Source organism: Bufo bufo, chromosome 3, assembly GCF_905171765.1.
Source record: "Bufo bufo chromosome 3, aBufBuf1.1, whole genome shotgun sequence".
Classification (NCBI taxonomy): domain Eukaryota; kingdom Metazoa; phylum Chordata; class Amphibia; order Anura; family Bufonidae; genus Bufo; species Bufo bufo.
In genome coordinates this window covers 461,423,603-461,429,867 of record NC_053391.1, presented here as the reverse complement: position 1 = coordinate 461,429,867, position 6,265 = coordinate 461,423,603, and the positions used below count along the sequence as shown (strand labels likewise).

The window sequence follows — 6,265 nt, the reverse complement described above, 5'->3', positions numbered from 1 at the left end:
CAGGTGCATATCCATGAAGCAAACATAATTACAAAAAAACTAAATGGCTGCACACCATTATATATACAAACAATAGAGCTAAGAAATGGGGGTCATTCTAGATAAAAGTGGTACAATACCGACTATAAATGAGTAATGGAAGCTCTTAGCGCACATACGTGTCGGGCCCATCTACCAGGCGTCAAGGTGGCTTCCGCAGATGGGTCCCTATCACTAAATATACTGCCTCACTTTGGACTTACTTAAGCCTTAAGACTTACTTAAGCCTACAATATTCAGGGCAGTGTAGAGACCAGCTACAAACAAACTCTGCTCAGAAGTCCCAGGTAGATGGGCGTGCTACCCAGCCATTTTGTTTTTTGTAATTATGTTCGCTTCATGGATATGCACATGTGATTCTGAAGGTTCAAGTCAAAATTTTCTAGCAATATATTGAGGGTAGCACCTCTTTTAGACTGAACACGCCCATCTAACTGGGGCTTCTGAGCAGAGTACATTTATAGCTGGTTCCTACACTGCCCTGAATATTGGAGGCTTAAGTAAGTCCAAAGTGAGGCAGTATATTTAGTGATAGGGACCCATCTGCGGAAGCCACCTTGACGTATGTGCGCTAAGAGCTTCCATTACTCATTTACAGTCGGTATTGTACCACTTTTATCTAGAATGACCCCCATTTCTTAGCTCTGTTGCTTGTATATATAACGGTGTGCAGCCATTTTGTTTTTTGTACACCAGGTATTAAGTAATAATTTTAAAGGGATGAAATACGGATGTAGAAGAGTTAACACACATGCTTTAGGAGACGTGTTATGTAAACTAAATGCAATTAAATGCATTAAGCTATTTTTTTTAAAAGGCTTTTGTTTCAAGATAACGCAAGGAGTTAAGAAATTTGAGTTATGAGTTTGTGTGTTAACCCTACTACATCTGTACGGTTTAGCAGCATAACTGAATATATACATTACAGAGTGTTGTAGAGAGAAAAGTCATGTAAGCATTGTACTTGGGCATAATCGTTTACTCATCTCCATGACCCGATTGTATTGGAATCTTTTGAAATCGCACCATTTCTTCTGTATTGCTTCTTTTTTGTGCCAGATGGAGAGTTTTTGGTATAATTCTGAACCGAGAGACTGGATTATGGCCCGATTCTCCTCTCTGTTATGGGTCTGGTCATAGCCCCGCACCAACAATCGCTGCAGGATAAAGATTCAAGCATATAATCCCAATTTTTTTAAATCCAAGTTAGTTATGTCTTTGAAGGTTAAATATTAGATTTAATGTTACCGTTATAAAATCTGATTGTATTGTGATTGTATGTGTGTGGGGTCTGAGCAATCAGATATTGTCCAGCTGAGCAGAGATGTACCTGGCTAGTGAAGTGACAGTACTGTATGGCGTGTACTGCTGGTTCGCCTCCCCGTGGTGCACCATGGGTAACGCTAAATGAACAAGCAAATACTTACGGTCAGACAAAGAAAGCTCATGGACATAAAATATAATCTATATATACACTGCTCAAAAAAATAAATGGAACACTTAAACAACACAATGTAACTCCAAGTCAATCACACTTCTGTGAAATCAAACTGTCCACTTAGGAAGCAACACTGAGTGACAATCAATTTCACATGCTGTTGTGCAAATGGGATAGACAACAGGTGGAAATTATAGGCAATTAGCAAGACACCCCCAATAAAGGAGTGGTTCTGCAGGTGGTGACCACAGACCAACTCTCAGTTCCTATGCTTCCTGGCTGATGTTTTGGTCACTTTTGAATGCTGGCGGTGCTTTCACTCTAGTGGTAGCATGAGACGGAGTCTACAACCCACACAAGTGGCTCAGGTAGTGCAGCTTATCCAGGATGGCACATCAATGCGAGCTGTGGCAAGAAGGTTTGCTGTGTCTGTCAGCGTAGTGTCCAGAGCATGGAGGCGCAACCAGGAGACAGACCAGTACATCAGGAGACGTGGAGGAGGCCGTAGGAGGGCAACAACCCAGCAGTAGGACTGCTACCTCCGCCTTTGTGCAAGGATGAACAGGAGGAGCACTGCCAGAGCCCTGCAAAATGACCTCCAGCAGGCCACAAATGTGCATATGTCTGCTCAAACGGTCAGAAACAGACTCCATGAGGGTGATATGAGGGCCTGACGTCCACAGGTGGGGGTTATGCTTACAACCCAACACCGTGCAGGACGTTTAGCATTTGCCAGAGAACACCAAGATTGGCAAATTGGCCACTGGCGCCCTGTGCTCTTCACAGATGAAAGCAGGTTCACACTGAGCACATGTGACCGACGTGACAGAGTCTGGAGATGCCGTGGAGAACGTTCTGCTGCCTGCAACATCCTCCAGCATGACCAGTTTGGCATTGGGTCAGTAATGGTGTGGGGTGGCATTTCTTTGGAGGGCCGCACAGCACTCCATGTGCTCGCCAGAGGTAGCCTGACTGCCATTAGGTATCGAGATGAGATCCTCAGACCCCTTGTGAGACCATATGCTGGTGCAGTTGGCCCTGGGTTCCTCCTAATGCTAGACAATGCTAAACCTCATGTGGCTGGAGTGTGTCAGCAGTTCCTGCAAGACGAAGGCATTGATGCTATGGACTGGCCCGCCTGTTCCCCAGACCTGAATCCAATTGAGCACATCTGGGACATCATGTCTCGCTCTATCCACAAACGTCACGTTGCACCACAGACTGTCCAGGAGTTGGCAGATGCTTTAGTCCAGGTCTGGGAGGAGATCCCTCAGGAGACTGTCCGCCACCTCATCAGGAGCATGCACAGGCGTTGTAGGGAGGTCATACAGGCACGTGGAGGCCACACACACTACTGAGCCTCATTTTGACTTGTTTTAAGGATATTACATCAAAGTTGGATCAGCCTGTAGTGTGTTTTTCCACTTTAATTTTGAGTGTGACTCCAAATCCAGACCTCCATGGGTTGCAAAATTAGATTTCCATTTTTTTATTTTTGTGTGATTTTGTTGTCATTCAACTATGTAAAGAACAAAGTATTTCAGAAGAATATTTAATTAACTCAGATCTAGTATGTGTTATTTTTGTGTTCCCTTTATTTTTTTGAGCAGTGTATATTGTGTGTGTATGGTATATAGTGTATGCTATATAGTGTGGGGTATATAGTGTGTGGTATATATTGAGTGGCAGAAAAATGGATGTGCTATGTGCATGTGAGAGATATTTATCTGTTGTACATAGATACATGCTACAGACATAGTGCTGTGAAGTAACAAGAATACTTAGTGCAGCAATCAGTAATATCTACTTTAACCAGATAAGGCTACTTTCACACTAGCGTTCGGAGCGGATCCGTCTGATGTTTCATCAGACGGATCCGCTCCGATAATGCAGGCGTTCGCATCCGTTCAGAACGGATGCGTCTGCATTAAAACTTAGAAAATTTTCTAAGTGTGAAAGTTGTCTGAGCGGATCCGTTCAGACTTTACATTGAAAGTCAATGGGGAACGGATCCGCTTGAAGATTGAGCCATATAGTGTCATCTTCAAGCGGATCCGTCCCCATTGACTTCCATTATAAGTCTAGACGGATCCGCTCGCCTCCGCACGGCCAGGCGGACACCCGAACGCTGCAAGCAGCGTTCAGGTGTCCGCTCACTGAGCGGAGCGGAGGCTGAGCGCTGGCAGACGGGTGCATTCTCAGTGGATCCGCCTCCATTGAGAATGCATTGGGGCCATACGGATGCGTTCGGGGCCGCTCGTGAGCCCCTTCAAACGGTGCGCACGAGCGGACACCCGAACGCTAGTGTGAAAGTAGCCTAAACTGTGTTGTTTGTATTACAAAAAAATAAAAATTTGTATCCATATACTGTAGCTAATATTCGTATGTACGAATATTTTGCAAGACTCGATCTAGATATAACAATTGTTCTGAAATGCATGCAATATAAAAATAAAAATAAAGTACTGTAATATAATTACTTACGGTTAACACGATTTCTTCCTCAGATTTCTCTAAGTAGTTTCGTACCATCTTTGCAGATTGTACAGGAAAGACTTTTCTTCAATCAAAAGTATCGCCGCAACGTAAATTAGGTCATGCGCTCGCGCACGCACTCGGTCATATTACGTTCACGATTTTCCAGTTAAAATCGTGTTGTCGAATATAACGAATATTCAAATTCACGAAGATATCACGAATATTGTAAAAAATCGTCTCAGTCACAACAGCGAATAGTCTTGTCATAGACTCATAATAAGACTATGCAACCAATAGAGGGCGCTGTTCATAACTCATGAACAGCTCCCTCTATTGGTTGCATAGTCTTATGACAAGACTATTCGCTGTTGTGAGATCGTGAAAACTCAGATACGATGGTATATTCTAACCCCGAGGCGTTCCTATGGTGATGGGGATGCTCCATGGGCAGGGCAACGGGCTCTGACTGGAGCAGCCTGAAATCCTAGGGAGCCAGAATAGATAAGAACTTTTTTTTTTGGGAACCAGAGACCCTAAGCAGGGAGGAATCAGTAAGTACTGTTCAGTTCAATTCAGATGGATGATGAAAAATGACGAATATTCTAAAAACGAATATATAGCAATATATTTAATATATTGCTATATATTCTTTTTTTTTCGAATATTCACAAATATATGATGAATATTATACAAAATATTCGTCAAATATCGCAAATTCTAATATAGCCCCTGCCGCTCATCACTACCCATTAGCCGTTCTGTGGTGAATTGTGATTGTTATATTTCTTTTTTTGTGGTGTAGAAATAGGAAAAAGAATATGTCTTAATTACCATTCTGTGGTGAATTGTGATTCTTATTTTTTTGGGGGGAGGGGGAGTTCATTAATCAGAAAAAAAAATATATGTCTTAATTGCCGTTCAGTGGTGAAGTAACATTGTACTACAGCCATTTACGTGGTGCATAAAAAGGAAATATACGTACGTAAGAAATAGGAAAAAGAATACGTCTTAATTGACCTTCTGCTGTGAAGTTACATTGTACTACAGCCATTTACGGGGTGTATTGAAGGGAAATAAACCTACTTCCTATTTTCTGTTCTGTAGTGCATTGTGATTGTTATTTTTTTTTGGGGGGGGGGTTTATTAATCAGAAAAAATATATATATGTCTTAATTGCAGTTCAGCGGTGAAGTAACATTGTACTAGAGACTTTTTTTGGGGGTGTGATTTTAATTTTAATTTAATTCTTTAATTATACAGTATGTCTGACAGACAGGTGACAGGCCCTTCAAAGGGAACGGGCAGTGGCCAAAATGTTTCTGTCGCAGGCAGCAGAAAAAGGGGGGGGGGGGGGTGGCAGCAGGAATCACAGCGAGAGGTCTGAGCTCCCAGTGTCATCTAGCGGGCGTGTCTTGACCAGCAACCCAGCAGTGCTTGAATGGTTGACTTGGTCTTCGACTCGACTTCGTAGCAAGTGATATCAGACACCCCCAGCCAAGAGTGGACGCTTAGATGGCATGGCTCGGGAGCAGGCCCTGTGCCCCCACCTGTTCTGAACCTTCCTGTGTCATTTTCAGTTCCCTTAGTGCGAGAAGTATTATATGCCGTAGGCTCGGCTCCACTTTTCAGCGAGGACGAGCTACTAGAGGACAATCCGCAGCTACGGCCCATCCAAGATCTGGAGGAGACATCCACCGCTTCCTCCGGTAGGCGGGCGAGTAATGATGATGAGAGTAGCGTGGGAGCAGGTGTTGCGAGCGGTCAGGCTCCTGGCCTTGAGACCGTTGAGGGGGACATCAGTGACGTGCAGACAGTAGCGAGTGATGATGATGTAGCCAATCACACTTGGCAGCCGGGTGAAGAAGGGGCTTCATCATCATCATCAGGAGAAGAGGGTGGCAGTTTGCACGTGAGGCAGCAGCTGAGCCAGCAGGGTGGGAGCATGGCTGTGAGTCAGCAGGGTGGCAGCAGTGGGAGCCAAACGTGCCCGGGGTAGACCACCCACTTCTCAGGAGCGGTGCAGGGGTTCACGGAGGTAGCGTTAGCAGGCAGTCAGGGTGGAGTGTTGGGGGGAAATACCATACTAGGCGGTGTGGCAATTTTTTATTAGGCCGCCGGAGGAGGTGAACATGGCCATTTGACAAATTTGTGGGCAGAAGGTGAAGCGTGGCCAGGGTGCCAATGTTGGCACCACGGCCCTGTGTCAACACATGTAGTGTCACCATAAAGTGGCCTGGGAGAACAGTGGTTCCGATGTGGTGGTCAAGCCTACCGCAGCAACCACTGCATCAACCAGTGGCACGCACCCAC

The 6,265-nt window shown here is 44.7% G+C and overlaps 1 long non-coding RNA gene across 1 annotated transcript in view; it reads right to left on the bottom strand.

The window, feature by feature from the left end:
* Positions 1-1,011: 1,011 nt before the first annotated feature.
* LOC120995773 overlaps positions 1,012-6,265 on the bottom strand; it is a 45,264-nt gene continuing 40,010 nt past the window's right edge. The window contains exon 3 of the long non-coding RNA XR_005777664.1: positions 1,012-1,196. This is a non-coding gene — a long non-coding RNA (uncharacterized LOC120995773). The remainder of the gene's footprint in view (positions 1,197-6,265) is intronic.